This window comes from Acomys minous, assembly GCF_964271855.1.
Source record: "Acomys minous genome assembly, chromosome: 12".
NCBI classification, from domain to species: Eukaryota; Metazoa; Chordata; class Mammalia; order Rodentia; family Muridae; genus Acomys; species Acomys minous.
In genome coordinates this window covers 10,036,623-10,060,584 of record NC_140493.1, presented here as the reverse complement: position 1 = coordinate 10,060,584, position 23,962 = coordinate 10,036,623, and the positions used below count along the sequence as shown (strand labels likewise).

At 42.5% G+C, this 23,962-nt stretch overlaps 1 protein-coding gene across 6 annotated transcripts in view; it reads right to left on the bottom strand.

The window, feature by feature from the left end:
- The window catches only part of LOC311579175 (uncharacterized protein), a 69,762-nt gene that overhangs the window by 10,602 nt on the left and 35,198 nt on the right, over positions 1–23,962 (bottom strand). Inside the window, exons 1-2 of one of the 6 annotated variants that reach the window (XR_014773081.1) lie at positions 11,824–11,864; positions 7,865–8,243 (exon numbers count right to left, since the gene is read on the bottom strand). The exons of 2 other annotated variants lie outside the window; for them this stretch is intronic. The gene's annotated coding sequence lies outside the window, so the exon portion shown is untranslated. Of the gene's footprint in view, positions 1–7,864; positions 8,244–10,532; positions 10,673–11,823; positions 11,865–23,962 lie in introns of those variants that run through there. 3 more of the 6 variants (XR_014773083.1, XR_014773082.1, XR_014773084.1) reach the window with 3 other exon arrangements.

Genomic DNA, 23,962 nt, shown 5'->3' with positions numbered 1-23,962 from the left:
AATATTCTCTCTTTAATGAGCTTCTCTGTACCTCTCTTCTGTAAGTAGTCCCTGGTGATTACACTCCAAGAATATCACCATCCCAGTCTATGGAAAAAAATAGCTAAGGAAACATTGCACCCACCCACAGGATTCTTTGCACCACCCCCAAAACCCTCCTCCATGGCCAGACTTCCCAAGTCCTCCTTCAGGGTCGACCCTGGTGAGTACCCATGACCTCCTCATCCACGCCTTTTCCATAATCTACCAGGTTTAGCCAGGGTTACACAACCAGCTCCCCAGCCTAGTCTGGCCTTCCCTACTGTCATGGCTATTTTTGGTTACCAACTTAAGTACACCTAGATTAAACTAATGCCCAAGCATCTGGCTACACCTGTGAGGGATTATTCTTGGTTGAATTATTTGAGTTACTATCTCATTGGTTCTGTTCCTCTAAAGAAACCTGATAATGCACCTGTCTCCCCTACAGAAATGTCTAAGCTTGGGGTAGGATCCTCCCAACCTATGGCACTAATCAGTGGATGCTACTATACCATATCCCACCTTTTCATAAAGATTTATCTAGCCCCACACCACATGCTTGGAGTAAAAAGTGCATCCTGTTTACCAGTCCTGTGCCCTCTGTCCACCTGAATACATTCCACCCAAGACATTTTCAACCCTAGACACAGCCTGCTCTCTGCATCTTTTCTTCCTCAACCTGCTTTATCCATAACAAAGTCAGAACTAAAAAAGGAAGCCCACACAACCAGATATCATCCCAGGAATACCAACAATATGAAAGATCAAACAAACCAGTTCTGCTGAAATGCTTGCCAGTGAGTATTACATAGATGGACTCCAGGACCCCGAAATTAAAACACTAATCATAAACTTCCTCAAAGATGTCGATGAGCTTAAGGAAAATACAAAGAAACAGATTGATGAAATCAAGGATAAAGAGCAAATGAAGAGTAAATGCATGAGCAATACCCAAAAAAAAACACAAATAGAAGGCTGCTGGAAATGGTAAAGACAATCCAAGAGTGGAATTCAGTCAGGAGATAGAAACGCTGAAGGGGGCTCACGCTGGAAAAGAGATGGAATTACAAAACCCAGGAAGCCAACTAAATACTCAAAGGAAACCCTTGCACATGAGATGAATTAGGCAGAAGACAGAATAAGAAGACTCAAAGACAAAACAGAGGATCTAGACCAAACCAGCAAGGAGTATAAAAAAAAAAAATTAAGACAGGAAAGTACTCACAGAAAATATGAAAAACTATGGAGAAAAAAATGAACTTTTGAATAACAGGCATAGATGAGAGAGAGGAACCACAAGTCAGTGGCACAGAGCATCCTTCAACAGGATTATTGAAGAAAACTTCCCCAAATCAAGGAAAGACATACCCAGACAAATACAAGAAGCACACAGAACACCAAACAGGCAAGACCAGAATAGAAAACTCCCACATTATGTCATAGTTAAAACACCAGGTATACATAACAAAGAAAGCATATTAAAAGCTGCAAGAGAAAAATTTGAATCACATACCAAAGAAAACCCATTAGAATAACAGCTGGTTTCTAGAATGGAATCTTTGAAAGCCTGGAGTCAGTGCACCCCGAGCCCTAAAAGACTGCAGGAGCCAACATAAAATAATATACCCAGCAAAACTAACTACCATGATTAAAGGAGAAATTAAGACTTTCAATAACATAAACAGCCTTTATAATATAAAGTGAATATCCAACAGACCAAACCTAAAGAAAAGGAAATATTCTATCAGGCTAAAGAGAGGCCTGAGCAAAGCAGAGAGGTTGTGGAAAGAAATATAACGCCAAAATATTATTAAAACACAAAATGCCACCTGGAGCACAAAGAACACCAATAACCAACAACGTGATGACCACAGCTAACACAGACATTCCAATAATAATTTTTACTATCAGTGGCCTTGATTCTCCAATCAAAAGACACTGACTGCCTGAACAGCTCAAGAAACAAAATGTGCTGCCTATAAGAAAGACAAGTTAGTCTTGAAGATAGGCACCAACAAAGAGTAAAATGATGGACAAAAGTATTCCAGTCAAATGGGACCACAAAGCAAGCAGGCATTCTATCTTAATATTTGGCAAAATAGACTTCAACCTAAAACTAACCGAAAGAGATAAAGATAAAAATCAAATGATCATCTCTCAATAGACGAACTGGTGGTGGGGTTGCAAACTGGTGCAGCAGCCGCTATGGAAATTGGCATGGAGAACCTTCAAAAAGCTAAAAATGAGCCTACGGTATCACCCAGCTATGGTACCATATCACCTCTCTGTTGGGGGGGTGGTCTGGTGCTATGTATCCATAATGCTAAATACTGGTCCCCTCAAGATCTGGTTTCTATCCAGATGAGCACATTCTCACATACAATCTAACCTAGGCCTAGATTGAGACTTACTGCTTAATAAGCTCGCCCTTACTTGTTCTTTCTGAGCTCTGGGCTGGCTGGTTCAACTCAGCTGTTCTGGCTCAAACTCCTCTCACAGCTGATTTATTCAATCTGGCTTCACTCTCAGTATCTGAATTGCACTGCTTGGTCTCAAACTAACTCCAGCAATCTGCTCTTGTCTTCTGGCTCCTTCTCATTCTCTGGCTTATTCTGTCTTCACCTCAGTTCTCTCTCTCTTCTCTTCTCTTCTCTTCTCTCTCTCTCTCTCTCTCTCTCTCTCTCTCTCTCTCTCTCTCTCTCTGTGTGTGTGTGTGTGTGTGTGTGTGTGTGTGTGTGTGTGTATTCTTAAAATAGCTTTCTTTTTCCTCCTTTTCCTCTCTTCTCATGAGAGTTGGGCATGTCTTCTTCTGTCAAATCTCTCTCTAATTCATCACTTTTTCTGCCCCTCAATTACACATCACTTTCAAACATGGGTGCTTCCTTCTACAAACTTTACCTCCATTGTTTGGGATTAAAGGCATGTACCACCACGCCTGGATCTAAATTCTTCTTTACCTGAAACTTGCTTCATACCAGGCTGGCCTTGAACTCGGATCTGTTTGCCTCTGCCTCCTGGATTAAAGGCGTGTTTGTATTCCAGCCAGATCACACAGACTTAGAAGGCCTTTGGATGAGACCTCTTGCCAGGGCAGCCATGTTCTGAACTAAAATTCCTCTATACAACTCTATTGCTGAAGACAACACGTACCTCTGAACCACGGCCCAGAAGCCCATGAGCTGCAACTGACCTAAAGGGTCCCTCCCTGAGGACTAGCTTTGATGTTCCCAGACGGTGCCAAGCAAGCTTCCAAAGGAGGAAGGCAACCAACAGTCTTAACTGGCTAAGATGAATATGAGCTGCGTCAACAACCACCAACACTGGAGTGACTGGTAAAGGTACTAAAAACGAAGGGGCATAAACTGGTGCCTGAAGAGCCACAGAAGCCTAATAGAGGTTGTCAAGCACTGCGGAAAGTAATATACCTGAGAGAAATGCAGGGAAAAGGAAACCTCATGGAGCCTGCGAAATGCCCTATGTCGTTGTCTGCCATCATTCTGTAAGCCAGACACCATAAATGCATCTTAAGCTACAAGACCCTAGCTCAAAAGGATTATTATGGTTAGTACTGAAAAAAAAACACACAGTGTGTAACATGACTGTGGGCGCCCCTTGTCCCACAGCCACCTTCTACACTAGCATGCCTCCTCCCTTCTCCCACCAGTGTTTCTCTCTGTCTCTGTCTCTGTCTGTCTTTTGTTAAAAGTTAAGATTTTTTATGATAATTCTTTGTGGTTACAAGGAATCTCATTTTTGGTGAACTAAAATGCTAATATTTTTAGATTTAAAAATGTTGTCTCCTTTTTAAAAAGACACCCAATGGATTCTAAATATTTGTGCATTTTTTTTTAATCTAAAATTTTAAAGTGTCTGAAATTTAATTGACTCTTATTACAGGATAATGTGACAACTATGTTTAGGGGTGTGAGAGACTTCGACAAGCATTCTAGAGAAGCCAATAACCATCAGATGCTGGCGCACTGATGCGCTTCCTGGTTCAGAGAGGAACAGAGTAGGCAAATTCTGACACTGATTGACAGTGAAGCCAAAAAGTGTGTTCACAGACAGAGACACGGAGAGTAACCAATTTCAGTAATACCCCAACTCATTTGTCTTGCTTGTATTTCCAGCTATGGCAGTCAGAATGGATATAAACATTCTGTATGTATGGGCTGTCAAGACAGCTCAGCAAGTAAAAGGGCTTGAATCACAGCCTCACATCCTGAGTTCAGTCCCTGGAACCTACAGTGGGAGGGGAGAACTGACTCCCCAGAGCTGTCCTCTTACCTGCTTGCACACACAATAAATAAACAATCAAATTTCCGAGTGATAAAAATCAGGCCATTTTAGGTCACATAACTTTCTCTTAGTAGTGCAAAAGGAAGGGAATTCATATATATATATATATATATATATATATATATATATATATATATAATTTTATTACATAATTCTTAAAATACTACAGTAACCCATAGAACTGCAAGTCATACATATCTGCAAGGATAAATTGGTTCATAGCTGTGTGATTTTGATTCCTTGATCCACAGACACCTTTTTTTGTTGTTGTTAGTATATCTCTTCCCCTCTACCAGTGTTTCTCACTCTGTGTCTGTCTCTCTTTCTCTCTGTGTCTGTCTGTCTGCCTCTCTCTCTCTCTCTCTCTCTCTCTCTCTCTCTCTCTCTCTCTCTCTCTCTCTCTCTCTCTCTCTCTCTCTCACCCATCATCAATATTTTGTTAGAAGTTTAACATTTTATAACAATTTTATAATAAAGAGTGAGCAAATGACTTCTCTAGAATTTCATACTGAAAAACTCAGAACTACTTACTTCACAGACCAGTAGAGAAGATTAAACCACCAGTCTTTCAAATGCACTGGATATAAATATAGATCCCATTGAAAATGTACTGTGACGGAGGGGAAACCCTGTGCAGGTGGGGACTTCTGGAGATGACCGGCAGTCCAGACCACCTCAGCCCTGGGTTCAACGTGACCAGGTTTGATAGAAAATGTCTGCTTTGTATTTAAATATAAACAGAAGTAAACTGTGGACTGCGTGAGCAGCCAGGGTTTCAACACCAAAGAGCTAACTGACAGCCCTTTGGCCGTCTGCAGAGACAACTATGCTAGATCTACCAGGAACCTCATCTTCAGGCTTCCTAAGCCAGCAGCGCCTTTCATTCCCAGCTTAGCTGCCCCTTACCTTCCATCTTTCCTTTCTTTGAAGAGGAAGGGAACCTCAGGCCACCCATAGACCACCCATATTTGAGAATATGGGGTAAACAAAAAGACAGAAAAGAACCATCTGTTGCCTGATATCTCAATTGTCGTTTTGGAAAGTAGGAAATTATTAAACACACATCATTTTAGCGACTACTACTAGGAAAGCAATAAAATGTTAGCTGCCACCTCCCTCGATCTACTCTCACTTTGCAAGAGCATCAAGTTCCTTCAGCATTTCCCCAGGGCCACTTCCAGGGAATCCTCACAGGATATCTGGAATCTGCTGCTACCAGTTATATATCCTCTGAGATATAGCAACTCTGTTCTGTGTACAATGAATGTAAAGTCTAAAAACTCTGCTTTAAAAAAAAAAATAGAAAAGTACTCATTCTGCACCAAGTATGGATGGCCCTGCCCTGGTTGCATTCTGCCATGGAAACAGTCACAGGAACCTCTGTAGCCCCGGAACAAAGAAGGTCAAGACCAATATGCAGACGGAGCACTGGGAAGGAAAGCAACAGGAAAGGGTCCTTTTCTATGGCGAAGCAACACATTCCCTTTGTTTAGTTTAATAGTCATGAGAACACTGGTCCAGATACAAAGATGGGAAGGGAATGGCCACTAAGGGGATAATAGCCCGAGGTGATTTCCACTTCTGGCCTGCAGTATTCCATCTCTCCACAGTGTCCTGCCCCACCAAGGTCAGAAGTCTGCAGCATCTTTAATATAACTACAAACTTCAACACCACACACCATCTGGAGTTCTGCAAAACACCACACTCGTGTGCCAAGACAGAAAGAATTCCTCTCTCTCCCCTTTGGACATTGGCAGGGGGAGGGGGCTCTGTTCTGTGTAGCGATGCCTTACGTAATTAGGGTACTCTTTAAAAAAAAGCCCTGGGAACAGCTGTCTCATCATCTTCTCTGCTTTCTAATGAGAGAGCCACTCAGCAGAGCAAGAGGCTCAGACTTGGTGGAGCTCAGCCCCTCCTCTCAGACTCTGACATGCCTTTGAGCCCAGCATGCCATCTTCCTTTCCATGGGATTCTCTCCTCCCCTGTCCAGACACATACTTCTGTCTCTCCCACTCCCAGAAATGCATTTTTACTCAAAGAGAAACTCCATTCCAAACATCCCATTACATGCTCCTGGTGTAGAGCACTCGGAGCTATAAATGGCCACGTGACGCAGATTTAAATATAGATGCCTCCACCCGCTGTGTTCAATTCGTGAGGTGAAGATTGTGGGCCTGAACTGGCTGCATAACTCAGAAACCTCACGATCTCTCATTCCTTACCAGTGTATTTTAAGAGTTCACACAAGCCCCCAAGGAACCTCGGCAGTGCCACCCTTTCTCTCTCCCACTCAAGAAGAGATGCTAAAATGTACAGGAGGATGAAAGATGTTTAATTACAGATGGAAGCTTCGTTGTGCTCCACTAAGGTAAGGAAGCACTGAGTGCTAGTTCCTATCCGCCGTGTCACATGCCTCTGGCAGACAAAACGACTCATTCAAATCCCTCGGCTTACCAAAAGCAAACAAAACTAACTTGGGAAGGAAGGGTTGTTTTATTGAGAGAATATGGAAGACACGATCATGGTGGCATAGACCTATAATTCCAGCACGTGGGAGCCTGAGGCAAGAGGATCACAAGTTCGAGGCCACAGTCTGATCTACACCGCAGAAGTGCAGTCCAGCCTGCAACCCTGTCTCAAAAAGAGAGAGGGAAGTGGGACGCGGGGAATAGCAAAACGCAGGGGAGAAGAGGGAGAATCTCAAGAACGCAGAAATGTAGAGTAAGGTTGGATCTCAGAGAGAACACAGGAGCTGGTGGGACTCTGCTTGCCTCTGTTTTCCACCTTCTCCTAGAAAGTAGCTTCCTCCACACTGTAGAGAACACCACTGCTCAGAAGTCCCATGGGTCTCGGAGCAGAAAAGGCTTTCCCCTGGTCACCAGAGGAGAGTCCAAAGAAAACGGGCCATCAGCGAAATCCAAAAACCAACAGCCAAAACCTTGAGTCAGACCCAAAGGAGATGCTGTTAGTATGTGTTACATGCACACAGTTCTTGTTTTGATCATGACATTTACTGAATTCATAGGGTTAAAAACTAATAATAATATAGTAATGATAATAATAATAATAATAATAATAGAAGCTGAAATCAAAGCCAAAAAGGAGAGTCCAAAGAGGGTTTTTGGGTTTATTTGTTTGTTTTTCAGTTAAAACTAAGCCGATATTAGGTTTAAATCGGAGCTGGATTGAACCTCCTAGCAGTGTAAAGTGAAAGGAAGTTGTCTGTGACAGTCTGATGGCTCCCCACGATAAGGCACTGATCCCCATCTTTAATAAGAACCAACAATAAGTACGTCACAGGACTTGCTTCTCTCTCTAATATTATGGTTAAAATTGTGCCGGCCGAACCAAATGCAATTACTGCTTAAGGCGGGATAGATGGAAGCGCCCGGCGTCTGCACATTAAAAAGATTCAGTGGGCGAGAGAAGGAAGGAGAGAGACATAATAATGTTTTTATGATTATTACTTGCATTGTTATCATTTGGGTTATTATAATTATTAGTATGATAATTACTTTTTTATTGATACTTCCTTACGTTTGTCTTGAGATGGAAACAGTAACTGCCCAGCTCTCCTTGTAAAAGTGCCAAGGGAGTAGTTGGAAGTGACGATGTACATACAACAAGCCTTTCTTTCTCTTCTGTGTTCCTTCTGCCGGGCGCTTCCTCTTCCTACATAGGAAGCCTGTGTCACGGAAAACAAAGGCACGCATCTTTCCCAAAGCTCTAGAAGCTGGAAGTAACTTCTTTCCCTTGAAATGGTGTATTTGAGCGGCTAGCAGTCCCTGCCTGCAGCCCCCTTGCCCGGTTTCTATTTGTAGAGTTGGGGTTTTCATGGCCATGTGTCAGGTCTGCCCTTGTCTCCGCGTCCCCATTGGCATTGCTGATTAAAGACTCACATGGCTGGGGTCTTGTGTGATCCCTGTGTTTAGGAAGGAGAAGAACAGCGATGAAGCGATCTCTCTCTCTCTCTCTCTGAATGATTATATTATTTGATGGAAATTTAATAGGAACTGGGTAGATTTTAATATTACCAGAAAGCTGTAAAGAACTTGACATTTCAATTTGTTTCTGAATCATTCAGATAGCTAGATAGAGCTGGAAATCTACATACATTAATAAGGTTTCTGACAGAGCAGTGAGGAGGAGAGGAAGAAGAAGGAGCTACGTGCTTCAGTTGTCGTCAGGCAGTGATGGGCTTCGTGCTCGGGTGCAGCTTCTAGCCTCCTCCTTATCAACTCACATCCTCCCTCAGCAGGATGCGTCTCAGGACCTCCTCAGTGTCCAAAGCCCTCCAGACTCAGGAAGCAGTGAGCTGCATCACCCTCCCTCCAAGGCTATAGTGACTGGACGTGTGGCCTCCTAGGCATTTGTCATCAAACTGGAGAGGATCTCACTCCCTCATCAAGAACAATGCCTTATCATCTACTCCGGCACCTGCCTGTCTGACTCTGAGAAACTTGGCTCCACAGCCTGATAGTCCAATTTAGAAAGCCCTAGATTCCTATGGAAGGAAGGTAGTAAGACTTTTTCCTACACACGTCTGAACTCTCTCTAAGCAGCCTTAATAATTCACTTTACACAAGATTTGATTTACAATTCTCATTAGAGGATGACAAATACAAGTTTACTTAAGTAAAGGGTTTTTTTTTTTTTTTGGTTTTGGTTTTGTTTTAATTTACACACACAAAACTTCTAGAGGAGAAAAAAAATGGACAAGCAGAACTTTGCTAAGCTGAGAAGTGAATGCTAAACACAGAAAACAGACAGGCTGTATCCTTTTATGACTCCTCCATTATTGAAACTAACAGACCATTGTCACCCATAGAGGACTCTGGGAATGGAACAGCGGGACGGCCTTTGCAGACCGTGCTTGGTCATCACACATCACCCAGCTCTACCTCTCCTTCAGGGATGTAACACCACAGCCCTGTGGTTCTCCACGCTCATTTATCTATGAGATTAGTTCTTCAGCGAACTGCTGGATTTTAGGCTTTTTTTTTTTTTAAGTTTTCCACTTGTGAGAGGGTCTCACGATGGAAACCATGCCTTCTGTGAGCTGGCCTCCTCTCCCTTCAGGGCTGGGATTACAGGACAGCACCATGATGCCAGCCTGCTTTTGCTTTGTTTGTCTGCAATACGTTAACCAGGAACGATCAGGGAAGAGGCCTGCCTCCCCGGGGATGTGTGCACGCCATCCTCTGTGCTCTGCTCAGCTCAGCTAATACTTTACTCACGTGGGAAAACACTTGCCAGAGTAAGAAACTTACAGCAACCTTGATGACGCAACCGGTCCAATGCTGGGACCACAAGGATCCCTACAAAGGCAAAAGCAGTGGAAGAAGTAAGTATCCACCAGAAGGGAGGTGGTGGAGAACAGCAGCAGCCACCTCTAGGGACTGAACCAGAAGATGCTTCCAGAAAGAACAAGCCAGCCAACACCTTGACTCTAACCCAGTCAGAGTATGCCAAACCTCCAAACCCTAAGAACATCTGGATAGCTTTAAAACACAAGATTTAGCCTAATTGCTTAGAGCAACAGGAAATTAACATGTCGGGTAGTGAATATTTTATTATCTCACAGACATACAAAATAACCACACTTAAAATTAGGAAGGTATTTTTAAGCTCTAGTGCTATATTCATTTGGGAAGCTTAAAAATACACTGATTTTATATTAAAATATAATTCTGATTTCAAAGTTATATAAGGTAGTTGATAACAATATCTATCAAATTCCTACTATGTAAGGCATTATATTGTGATATACAGTGGCATAAGGAACATTGCCCTTGAACTACTTTGTTTTAATAATAATAATAATAATAATAATAATAATAATAATAATAATAATAATAATAGAGAAAATACACAAAATTTAGTTACCTTGACCATTACATCCTTCTCACTCTAAAATTCTTTCTGACAGACAGTGGGCACCCTGTGCTTTCTACTGACCCATGTAAATTAAGCTCATGGAAAGCAACAGCAATGGAGTTGTCATGAAACAGCCTGTGATGTCATTTTTTTAAACTAATAGCCTAAGAAGTGAAAAAGAAAGAGGAGGAGGAGAAAAGGAATGGCAGTGGGAGGGAGATGGAGGTGGACCTGCCAGCCAGGCTGCCCTGAGGATGACTGGCCTCTTCAGGAGAGGATCCATAGGCGCATCAAGGCGTGACCCTTACTGGGACATGTTCAACACTCAGTTTACCTGGGCTTATTAGGATCCAGAAGGATCTTCAGACCTAGAGGGTGTGTTTGGAAAGTCCTGGGTTCACACCAGAGATTGAGCATGTGAGACTTGACACTCTGTTGGGAGGAAGGGAGTAATTAGGAGCATGGGTTTGAAGGAGGTCATCTCTGTGCAAACATTCCATCCTCTCCCTCCCAGTCCCCTCCCCTCATCTTTCCCTCCACATCCCCCCTCCTGCACCTCCCTTTCCTTCTTTCAGTGCCATGACGTGAAAAGCTTTGCTATGTCATGGCCTCTCTTGCAGGATGCTCACTATCATCACAATGCACCAACAGCACCTAAAAGTATAAACCAAGAAAAGCCTGTCCACCCCTTTATATCCTTGAATACTTTCCCCCCCCATTATGTCCTTGGATACTTTGTCAAAAAGACCAATCCTGTAGGTTTGTGTTAGTTGGGGTTTTATTGCTGTGAAGAGACACCATGACAACTCTTATAAAGGAAACATTTCATTGGGGCTGGCTTAGAGTTTAGAGGTTTAACTCATTATCGTCTTGGTGAGAAACATAGCATACAGGCAGACATGGTCCTGGAGACAGAGTTGAGAGTTCTATATCCAGATCGGCAGGCAGCAGCAAATGAACAGAGACACAATTTCTCCAACAAGGCCACACCTCCTAATATTGCTACTCCCTATGAGCCTATGGGTCGGTGGTGGGGGGAGCATTTTCTTTCAGACCACCACAAGGGCACAGAAATAAACAGTAGTGATAAAATTCCTAAAAATTAAAAACTCACAGAAAGGAGCTCATGAAGGGTGAAGTGTAGTGGGGGAGAGCACCAATTCCACACACGGAGATAGCAGGGCAGAGATTACTCTGGCTGTGTGCAAGCAATGAGAGGGTTGCAGGGCAAGGCGTGGGGTGGGGGCGGGGACACAGCATAGACAGAGTTTTGGGGATCTGGGCTTATGGCGTTCATGTGCAAGGAGACTGTGAGAGCTAGTTAAGTTGTAGTGTTCTATGGATGCACACCAACAGGACTAGGCATTTAGACCAAACTTAGTCAAGTCCTAAGGACAGCGAACTATTACTGAGAGCTTGTGTAGGCTATGGCTGTCATCAGGACTAGTGGTCCATTTTCAAACTCTATCTTGACCAAGTGTGTTTACTGTCTCTCCTATTGCTAGCCTAACCCAAATTGTCACATCTCACCTGGACTACTAGAATAGCCTCTTACTTATACACATTCCCCAGTAGAATATGTGCCAGTCTTCCCCTTCCCCCCCCCCCAAAAAAACAAACTATACCTGAAGGATCCATAGGTATACAAAGGAATGGCTGGCTCAGTTACTAAGCAAAGAAGTTCAAGACGACATCACAATGAAACATCACTACATAACCACCACCAGATTGCTTCAGGTGAAAAAAAAAAAAACGCCAAGTATTTCAAGTATAGGGGCAACTGAAACGCTCGCATAGTGGTCGGTAAAATCATGGTGGAGAAGTATTTGTTCATTTGAGCTTCCTTTCTCATTGTTGTAACAAAATCCCGGACAGAAACAACTTCTGAGAGGAAAGGAAAGATTGGTTTCAGTCAGTTTTTAGTTTCATGGTATTTTCTGTCATGGTTAGAGGTGGGACCTAATAGCATGGGGGTGGGACCTAATAGCATGGGGGTGGGACCTAATAGCATGGGGGTGGGACCTAATAGCATGGGGGTGGGACCTAATAGCATGGGGGTGGGACCTAATAGCATGGGGGTGGGACCTAATAGCATGGGGGTGGGACCTAATAGCATGGGGGTGGGACCTAATAGCATGGGGGTGGGACCTAATAGCATGGGGGTGGGACCTAATAGCATGGGTTGTAAAACATGGGACAGCAGTTGTTGTTCACACTGTGGCCATAGGCCACACAGAAGCAGAAAGAACAGGCAGAACCACAAACAGGCATAGTCTTTAAGGGACCAACTCTGCTAACCTACTCCCCTCACCCAGGGGCTCAGAACAGTACCGCAGAGCTGGATGCTAAGCATTCAAGCATGAGTCTGTGGGTGGCATTCCAGACTCAGACCAGAACATCGACATCTACCAAGGGTGAGCGTGTGCTGTAGCCCAGCAATCGCACTCCCGGGCGCATATCTAGAAGATACACACTCACCCAGAATATTACCCAAAAATACCAAACCACACCCTATTTAATAGTTAAACCCAGAAAAAAATGCTCTGGCATTTACCTTGAACAGAGAACTCACATGACCAAATGCCATGTAGCAATGGAAGCAAACATACCATAGAGTATATGAATTTCATGTTGTTCAAGGGAAGGATCCAGTGATGAGCAAGTACATATCTCCAATATCAGATCTAATTTACAAGGTAAGATGTTCGATTACAGTTATCCCTGTAGAGGACAAAAGGTTAGGGACTGGAAAGGAGACACAGAGAGTTTAGGAGCTGGTTGAGATGCTCTGTTGCCAGAGATGAATACTAATTATGCATAGGTTTTACTTTGCAAAAGCTCATTAAACTCTTACATACATTTATATGTGTCCACTATATTTACATATAGCATATTTATGGACAGAGACTCCATGACTTAGAATGATACATTAATCAACTTTCCTTTACTGTAATGAATAGCTGAGACAATAAACAATATGAGAAAAGATGCATTTTGCCTCACACTTTGAGATCCTCCAATCCATGGCCAGTTGTTCCCCTTGACTTGGGGCCTGGAAGAATATAGCGTAGTCCAGCAGAAAGCCTGTGGTAGAGCAAAAACATTTACCTCAGAGTCAAGATAGGGAAGAGAAGAGCATGGCCCTAATAGTCCCAGCAAGGGCACACCCCAAGACCTTTCACTAGACCCTAAATCAGTTCTCAATCTTCCCAATTTTGCTACCATTTAATACAGTCCCTCCTATTGTGGTGACCCTCAGCCATAAAATTATTTCATTGCTACTTCATAACTGTAATTTTGCTACTGTTAAAAATCATAACATAACTATCTGTTATGCAGGATATCTGAAATGTGACCCTCAAAGGGGGTCATGACCCACAGGTTGAAAACCACTGGCCTAGATCTAAAATGTTGCACCACTACTCTATAATACTATGGACCAGGTATGAAACTTGTGATGCATGGATGTGTTTTTCTTTTACTCTCAGGTGTGGGATATGGGGCTGCTTCAGTTTGTCCACAGATGTTAACCATGACTGTCTCATGCACTATCCGGGGCATGATCTTTGACAGTTGCAGAGAGTTTAGTTCTGGAAACTTAAAAGAGTATAAAAGATCCTTTTACATCCGGAAGCCCCTGTGGGTTTTATTATCCTGTTTCAATTGTTGTCTTGGAGGTTTACCACCTCTGTCTGCTAACCTGGGCTTATTCATGGAAGCTTCTAGGCTCCATACAATCTAATCCAGGCCTAGAATGTTCTCTGCCACTGAGACTTACTGGTGGGTTCAATTCAGCTGTTCCGACTCAAACTCCTTTCAACCTGGCTTCCCTCTCAGCCTCTGAATCGTTCTGTTTCGCCTCAAACTAACTCTAGCAATCTGTTCTAATCCTCTGGCTCCTTATTCTCTGGCTCCTTCTGTCTTAACCTGTGTCTAGCTTGTTCCCTCTCTAAAACCTGTCTCTGTAAAACTCTCCTGGTAAAGACTGCCTCTGAATTCCATGACCTGAATTGCCATGAACTCAACTCTCCTGCACTGCCTCTCAAATCAACTGCCAGAGGGGAACTCATCAACAGAACTAACTAGAAAGAGCTGAGAGAGCTGCACGCCTCTGTCTCCTGAGTGCTAGGATTTTCTTTACCTGAAACCTGCTCTGTATCAGACTGGCTTTGAACTCAGAGATCTATTTTACTCTATCTCCTGGGATTAAAGGCACGTCTGTATTCCAGCAAGAGTAGCCATGTTGCTGGATTAAAAGCCCTCTACCTCCTGTTCCATTTTTTAAAAAAATTTTTTATTTAATTTTATTTTATGTGCATTGCTGTGGAGGTGTCAGATCACCTAAAACTAGAGTTGCAGACAGTTGTGAGTTGCCATGTGGGTGCTGGGAATTGAACCCAGGTCCTTTGGAAGAGCAGACAGGATTCTTAACCACCGAGCCATCTCTCCAGCCTCATGCTCTTCTCTTCATGCTCACTCCAAAATGGCCATTCTCTCTCTCTCTCTCTCTCTCTCTCTCTCTCTCTCTCTCTCTCTCTCTCTCTCTCTCTCTCTCTCTCTCTCTCTCTCTCTCTCTCTCTCTCTCTCTCTCTCTCTCTCTCTCTCTCTCTCTCTCTCCTAAATAGCTCATCCCTTTCTCACCTTGAAATTTTCATGCAAATTGTATTTTTGCTGAGAAATTTTCTGATCATTTTATTTAAAAAGACAACTCACCAAACACCAAACCTTTTTCCTCCAGTTTTATTGTCCCTTATAGGATATATTGTCTTTTAGTTTGCCATTATATTAGTTACTCCTCTCATTGTTCAACAATTTACCTAGAAAAAGCAATTTAAAGAAGGAAAGGTTTGTTTAGCTTACTGTTTGAGGGTGGTACACCATGGTGAAGAAGTCATGGGGGAAGGGAATACGAAGTGAGTGGTCACATTGTGTTTATGATTTCTAGCATTCAGCTCCTTTCGCCCCACTCCTCCTTTCTCCAAAGAGATGGTGCCACCCACATTCAAGATAGTTCTTCCCCTTTCAATTATACCTTTCTACACACACCCAGAGATGTGCTTCTTAGGTGACTCTATAGACAGTCAGGCTGATAATGATGATTAACCACTGAAACCCCGCCCTTTGCAAATGTTGACATCACTTTAAATCATAACATTACATCCCTGTCCCCTACAATCTCATTTCACAATGTAAAACACATTTAGTCAACCTCTAAATGTAGTCAACCTCTAAATGTCTCCGTGATCTTGAACAGTCCCAAGGCTGTTCACTAGTTCAACGTCTCTTCTGAGATTTATGAAATCTCTTCACTGTGAACTTCTTTTTTTAAAAAAAAAAGTGTGCTTTCAAAATACGATGCTACAGAATAAATGTTCTCATTTCAAATGAGAAAATGAGTGCGTGGCAAGGAAATACCATACTAAAGCAAGAATAAAACCCAGCTGGAAAGACACCAAATACTCTATGTCAGCCATTTGGAATTAATAATGGAATCATCCAGACTCCAATGGGCTTGGGGTTCCATCCTGGTAGAGCCTCTCTCTTGGCCTCCTCCACTCTGTGCCTTTAGCTTTTCCTGCAAAGTGAGAGGAGAGTTAGGAAATACTTGGATCGCCAGCCTAATTGTAAAACTACATTGCCAATGTACTCGATGATTCCAGGTAGCCACATGAGCAGAAATTATTTAGCAAGGAACAGCTCTATGCATCATAGTAGTAGAATGTGTCACAGACCTGAGAGTCAATAAGGACAGAAGAGGTTACAGGGGTAAAAGACCTGAATGGTAAGGTCAGTGAGGGACCGAGGTAGAGAGCACTACAGGTGCCTGGTCCCTTATGACTCTTTAGAGCAAGGTTCACAGGTGAGCAAATGACAAGCCTGTGATACACTAGAAACAAGGAGAGCAGATGATGGTAGGAGAAAAGGTGAATGTGTGGAAAACGAGAAAACCAAACTCATACATTTGGCAGGCTTCATGGAAAAGAGACAAAGAGGAGATGGGTTTTCTGTACATTGCTGTGAAGAGCTGAATTTATGTTGCTGGGTCAGTGTATAAAATTAATGATGATAATTTAATAATGAAGTAAGTCATTAAGCATTGTGATTCAAAAGCTCAATCACACTGGTGACTTGGACTAGCTGATTGTTCCAGAATCCTGTCTGGTATTCTGAAGGCATAATGTTGTGCTCGCTGTCCGTATTACACCTCTGAGGGGAAAGGCTTCCCCCAGGGAGGTTTTGCAGTTCTTAGGAAAGATATCCCCAGTGCAAGTGTCAGAGGCCTGAAGAGGGAGATGTATCCTGGCAGTCAGGAGCCAAGGAACACCATAGAGTTGCAGTACACAACAAACCTCCCACAAGAGATACACTGAGAGAGACACAGGAGGATGAGAAGCAATGGAGAACTGAGCAAAAGGGAGATTTTACATCGGGTTTCTTGTGGGGCAGTCTTCCAGGGTGGGGACTGGTGAGATTTCACGCTGAGGGATTGGTGGGTTTTGGTGGGTTTTCAAACCCAGAGGTGGGCTCAGAAATTTTTTTTCCTATACTCACTTTCATATCAGTAGATGTCCTATGATAGCAATCAAGAGTCCCATCTTCCAATGATACGGTTTGTGAAAAACTGGGCGAGTCAAATCCTTGAGCTATTGACTTTTGTGTGGCCTCATGAACAAAGACTCATATCTTATATAGCCCATGTATCAGGTTTGGGGATAGGGTAAAGTTTATATCTTAGAGATTGTTCGCTTTATGAAGACTTCCTGGTAAGATGGTAGACTGTTGGCTCCTCCCATGAGACCCAGTGAAGGGACAATTCAGAATAAGAAAAAAACAGGCTTTAACCCAAAGAGAGAAATATATGGGATGGGGAAAATCTTCAGAAATTCACAAAGGAAATGAAATGCAAAGGATCACTGCTTGTACCCATCTTGGGTCCCTGCTTGTGTCACACACTCACCATACACCTGGGGAATACCCTTCAGCTCAAACAGGTGGTATGATCTTGGCACTCTTGGGATTGGAAAGGGAATCTGTCAAGCCTACAGAATGCAAAAATCAAGTGAAGCTAGCAGAGGTTCCTAATACACAAAGGAAAGGGTCAGCTGTAAAGATAATTCTGGCATACATCAGACATTTGGCCAATACAAAGTCAAAAATGGCATAAATCAAAGTCAAGACAAGAGTCTGAAGGTGGACAGAGCCTGCCCCATGTAACCAGTTTTAACAGTACTCAGCTTTTAAAAACCCAGAAAGAAAACCACTCCCATGCCTTTCTCTTTTCTTTCATTTCCATTTTGTTGTTCCTTTAGAGTCTATCCATCATGGGTTTGATACTGTAGCTTTTAATTTTGATGTTTTTATATTTTATTCACCTATGGATATTTGGCTAATTTTGTTGGTATATTTTCCCATTTCTTAGTGTGTGTGTGTGTGTGTGTGTGTGTGTGTGTGTGTGTTCATGTAATTTTTCACTTTATACAACTTTCTTCAGTAGTATTGCTGCTTCTGGTTCCATAACCATCGGTTGTAAATTTGTGAGCTATAATAGATTTTGTGTGCATTTTTATTATCTTGTATAGTTTGATGGTGTCATGACTACATTTTTGGTCTCCTCCTACTGAAGCAGTACTTGGGACTGAGCCTTCAAAGTGGGCTGTTTTGTAACCACCCTCCTAAAAACCCAGGAGAGAAATCTAAACCAATGCAAGCTCACATCACAACACAGAAACACAAGAAATATGGACAAGCCCAAGGCATGACTCCTGTAAAATTCTAACTTCTCAACTGCCAAAATCAGTGACACTAAAACCAGATTAAATGCTGGATGAAGATTTCAATTTTTCTCTGATAAAAAACAAATTGCCAATGACCCAGTATGGATACAAGCAAAGTGATGAATTCTATCCAGAAAGTAGAAAGAGAGAGAGAGATCAGCAATCTAGAAGAAAATCCTAGCAAATGGACAAGAGAGAGAAAGAGAGAGAGAGAGAGAGAGAGAGAGAGAGAGAGAGAGAATAAAACAAGATCATGAAAAAATAGATGTTGGAAGCAAAACGTAAATAAATCAAAATTTAAAACTTTGTGGAAAATATCACAAGCAAACTCAACCAAACAAAAGAAAGAGTATCCAGGAAGGATGGCAAGATGAAATGTTTCATTTAACCATCAATTAGGAAAAGGTGAACGAGTATGAAGGCAGCATCCAAGAATCCTTGAATATAATCAAAAAGCCAGACCTAAAAATTTATGAGATTCAGAATAAAGCACACAGATGCTATTCATTGAAGTTATCCTCTGAAAAAAAATCCAAATCCAGAAAGAAACGGACATCTAAACACAAGAAACACTTATAATCCAAAATTAATATAACCAGACAAAAAAACTCTCCACAATATATTATAGTCAAGATGTCAAAAATACAAAGCAAATAAGCAAACAGGGTAGAGCAGTCCAAACCTCCTACAAAGGAAAAAAAAAAAAAAACTCCAGAAACTCACCAGATCTCTCATCAACAAGCCTAAAAGCCATCAAAGCGTGGAAGGATATATTACAAGCCTGAAAGCGAATAACTAACTGGCAACCAATAGCGCTTCAGCAGTAATGCTATCATTTAATATTGACAGAGAAATAAGGGTACTTCAAGATGAACACAAACTATAGGCGTCCATGAGCACCAAGCATGCAAAAGGAACTGAAAGAAATACTAAACAGAGAGGAGGACTAATGGCCATTTAATCACTAGAGCTCAGGAAAGAATAAACTTCATGAGAGGAATGGCTGAACAGAGGGGAACTAAGATATCTTAAAAGCAAATAGCTTCAATTTACCATGAGGAGACATAGACCATTTGACTGAACTAAAAGACAACTCAACCTCTGTTGTCTCTAAGAAACATGCCTTGCTGGTAAACATACTCACAGATGGAGAACCAGAAAACAAAAAACAATTTACTAAGTAAATTCAAATTAAAAACAAGATAGAATAATAGCTGTTATGAAATCAGATAGCGCAGGCTTCAACCCTATGTTAGTTAGAAGAGATTTTTTAAACCACTACATATCAATAAAGAGATCAATTTAAGAAGAAGATATAATTATAAATATATACACCAAATGTCAGTACACTTAATATAATAAGACAAACATCAATAGACATAAAACATCAAAGATATCTTGTTACAATAACAGTGGGTGGTTTCAGTACCCAACTGTTTCTGGATAGGTCACCCAAACTAAAAATCAACAACAACAACAACAAAAAAAATCTTAGAGTTAAACTACAGTTTAGAGTACATGGATTTAATATCTTCAAAACATTTCATCAAACATAAATTGAACACATATTTATACCAACAGCCCATGGAACCATTTCTAAAGTAGACAATTTTCTAGGTAACGAATCAATCTTTAGCAAATGCAAAGTACTTTAAAGAGGTATGCACCTTATTAGATCGTAGCATGCTACAACTAGAAATCAATAGCAAAAAATTGCAGAAACTACACACACACACATATGTGTGTGTGTGTATATATATATATATGTATATATATATGTATATATATATATATCAGCTGATATATATATATCAGCTGGCAAAGACCCCACCTTGCATGAGGCAATTATAGTTAACAGCTGTGGATAAACTAAGGCAGCCCCATATCCTACACTTGGGATTAAAACAAAAACATGCTTACATAACATAACAGAGGTTTTAGAGAAACCAAAACTTCCACTACAGGGCAGCATTTGGGGTTTCAAGTTCTGTCAGAATATGAAACTTCATAAAACAGTGTCTAGGTGGATGTCCTTCCTCTGGGTGTGGCTGTGTTGCTCACGCCATGCCCTGCCATCGTCTCGGGTATGCTATCCCGTCTAGATTCCTGGGAGGAGAGGACTGTGCAAGTTATCCATGCACTCCCAGCCCCTTGTACTCTGGAGAAGGGTGAACCATCGTAAATGTTGACTGAAGAAATACCTGGATGAACAGAACCTTTCCTATAAGCGACTGAGGACAACAGTGTTTCCAATAAAGGTGAAAAAGATCTGGAATCCGTGCTTGTGACTGCTTGCAGTAGAGACTGGAGACAAGGAAATCTAGCTGTAAAAGCTACCGTGATGGCCTGGCAAGGTTTCACCACAAGGCTTTACAATATGTCAAGGGATATGATGTAAACGGAGGCATGCCATAGCACGCAGCAACAAGCCAAGTCCTCTTACGCTCAGGCAGGGGGCTGATTACAATTGCACTCGGTATCATTTCCTTCTGCACAGAGCTGCGGTTTATCCCGAAGCCCTCTCTCCTTTCCCACCACGGGACACGTGTCGTTTAAGCTTCACAACTTCCAAAACCCTATTCCATTGCCAACAGACCGTGAGCTCCTAGAGAAGGCCTCGGGGCCCTCATTGAAGGGCTGCTGTGCTGTAACTGGTGTTTCCTGGAGTGACACAGAAGCCATGGGTTGGATGCTTTATGCTTTTACCCACAGAGGAGTCATCAGGAAACGTTTGCAAAGGCAACTGTGTCGGTGTGGGTGGTGTCGGTTGTACAAGATCCCAGGAAGCAGCCTTCATCCCACGAGCTGTACAGACAGAACAAGCCACGAGAGATGACAGCAGATCTGTCAACAAAGTTTTAATAAGAACGCTTGGCACCTACGGCGAGTCCATCAGGATATTGGCTAAATACTTCATACGTATTTTTTTTTTCTGGCTGAATTTGGGGCACAGATCCATGAAGCCGGCACACGCTTCATCTCTATCCTTACAACCTACGGAGCTGAAACTCAAGTGAGCTAAACTCCTTGCTTGGCATCGTATGACTCACAGGGGCTAGAACCGATTTTCACCACATTTGGTGCCTCTAACCCCTTTGCCTTTTGCTGCCCTGCAGGACACTACGCTGGCAGCTGATTTTGCCACAAAAAGGCTGCCTCAAGCGCGGAGCCAAACCCAAGCCAACGTTTTCTATGCCATCCATTGCTCATTTAAAGAAATTGCTGGCAAGTGCTGTGGATCCCAAACTTCATTTCCTCCTTTCTAACCATATGTGCCTCCCCACTTCGGAGCCAAGAGTTCCTGGACTTTCTTCCAGCTGAGGTCCTTCTTTCAGGATAGTCAGGGTGGCGGCGAGCAAAGCTCAACTCAGTCAACCCAGGGGGTCTGAATTGGCAGAAGAGGCCACCAAAAAAAAAAAAAAAAAAAAAAAAAAAAAAAAAAAAAAAAAAACATCTAAAGCAGATCCACGCCGGCATCCAAGAGGAAAATCATTAAACAGGCCCTGCTGAGACCGACTGCAACCAATCAGGTCTGCGCCTTACGGCAGCCTCTGTGACAGCACTTTTGCTTAAAGCATCCGGTGTCCGCTTCTGGGAGTCACAGCAAATAACTACCAGAACCATGCTGATTTCCTGTTCATATGAATACTTTCCCTTAAAAAAAATTCTATTATGGAGGAAAAGATACAAGTCCCATAAGGCTGAGAAGCAATTTAATAGAGCACTAACTACTGTCGGAAGACACTCTGAGAACACAGAGTGGCACAGGAGAACCTGGTTAGCAGAATATTTCTAAGCAGCGATGAAGAAACTGAATCAGAACCAGAAAGTATTAGGCAAAGTCCAGTGGTGTCAGTAGGGAAAGCAGATTATACGCTAGAAAGTAAAGCAAGTCTTACAACATATAAGAAAGCTATCTCACCCCAGTGTAGTAAAAGTAGGACTCAAGAGCACAAGAACCTACGGAATGGAATATTCCCGAAGTCCAGGAGACGGAAAGAATGATGACCAAATCATCAAAGGAATCAAGGAGGGAATAAAATACTCCTGGGATCAAGTGAAAACGGAATAAACTGTTCCTAGAATGAAAAATCTCATGCTCAGAGAAGGAAGAAGTTGAAGTGCCAGAAGGCGAGCATGTTTCCCAGGAAGAGATTCCACGCTGTTCCGATAATTTGTGGGGCTCCGTGACAGGGAAAAGTAGAGCCAGAGAGGGCTGCTCAGTTGACCAGACCTCTTGTCTTCCGTGTAAGCCTAAACTCCTACAGGGCCCCACGAATGAATAACTTAAAAGGTCTTTGAATCTCCGTGCTCCTCTTCACAATGCGGCCATATTGGGTAAGTCTCCTTTCTCTGTTTCTCTTTGTTACTGGTTTCATCAACCAGCTAACTAAGGAGAGGTGGCTGAGCCTAGCTGGTTAGGACCACCAGGATCCAGGCTCTCATCCTAACAACTCCTAGAACATCAGCCGCTAAAATAGGCGGCACCCAGTCAGTGCTGTGGGGCCCGGCGTCTGTTCAGTCTTGCTTTTGGATTTTAGCCTGTGGCAGTCAGCGGCAAAGCTCCCGCTCCGCTGTCACGCAGTCTTAAAGGGCTTCGGCGCAAGGTAATTGACCATGGCTGGTGGGAATTTTCTCCGAGTCTATCATTTTAATGAAGAAAGTCAAATGGAAATGATCCCGTGTAATAGAAAGATTGGTTCCAGTCAAACAACTTCAGAAATGTCCCTCTTCCCCCCTTTGTCGGGCGCTCTACAGTTGAGGAAGAGTGTTTATATATTTAAAGAGGTGAGGGAAGGGCACCAGGGCCGATGACTCAAAACATCCCATGTCTATCACCCTTTCCAGTTGCCCAGAGATATCAAAATGGTTCTTTTCAAAGTGGTTTTTTTTTAACATGCCAATAAGGAGAGACTTATTTCATATCTTGCCCCCATATATTTTCCATTTTATTTATGAATGCAGGCAGTGACCCACTAAATTGATTTCTGTAACCCCCACAAATGGTTTGCATAGTTTGCACCCTGCACTTTTGAAGTTACGAGGACAGAGCACGTGGGAAACTTTTATAAACTACCAACATTCGTTGGTTGGTTTTACCCACTGACCTATAAAGCCAGGCTCCTGCTTTCTTAATGCCCACCCCCCTCTTCTCCAAGAGCAATTGATGTGATTCCACAACACGGCAACAAGACAGTCTAGCCACAATGTACCGCGAGCCAGAGTTAAGGAAAAGGCAAGCATCCTCTGGGAAGGGATAAAGCACAGAAGGGGACACCTCCCTTTGGGAATCTCTCTTGATGCCTTCTCTGTGCTTTTCTCTCTGCCGGGGTGAGTTTCAGGTAGTTCTTTCACACGCTTGTGTTGAAATACAAAACTGTAATGCAAACGGGTGAGCAAAGGCTCTCCAGCCTCTTGTGTTTGGGGTTGTTTTCTGAGCTAATGCTACAGCTGAGGGCTTTCAGCTGTGCTGCTACCAACTACCTCTGCCATCCAGGAAATTTTCTAGTAAAGAGCGCAGCTTTTCTTATGTTTCTGCCCTACCTCTCACCCCTGCCCTGGGACTTAAAGACAGTGAGGATGATGTGATCGGTGTATATGTGTCTGAGAGATGATCTTGTGATTGATTTCCCTCTGTTTCACATTAAGTGAACATAGTGATCATCTTTGGCCAACATCAATGTGAGGTAAAAACAAACCAAAAAGGATATTTTACCTCCTACAACCTGAAGCCTGTTTTCTTAATTTATGTGGCCTACCGTCTAAAAAAAATCAAAGATCCATAGGTAATTTTGTTAACATGAGCAAAATTGAGAGAACGACCCAAGTTCAAATACCATTCAATGTAATCTGATTTAACAGCTTGGGATCTCGTTAACTCTAACTTCTCCAGAACAGAAAATAGAAACCTCAGGATGGCAAACATGCCTCTTTCTGCCTCACTAAACAGTCAACAGTGCATGGTTTTGAAAATGCATCAACTCGCTGT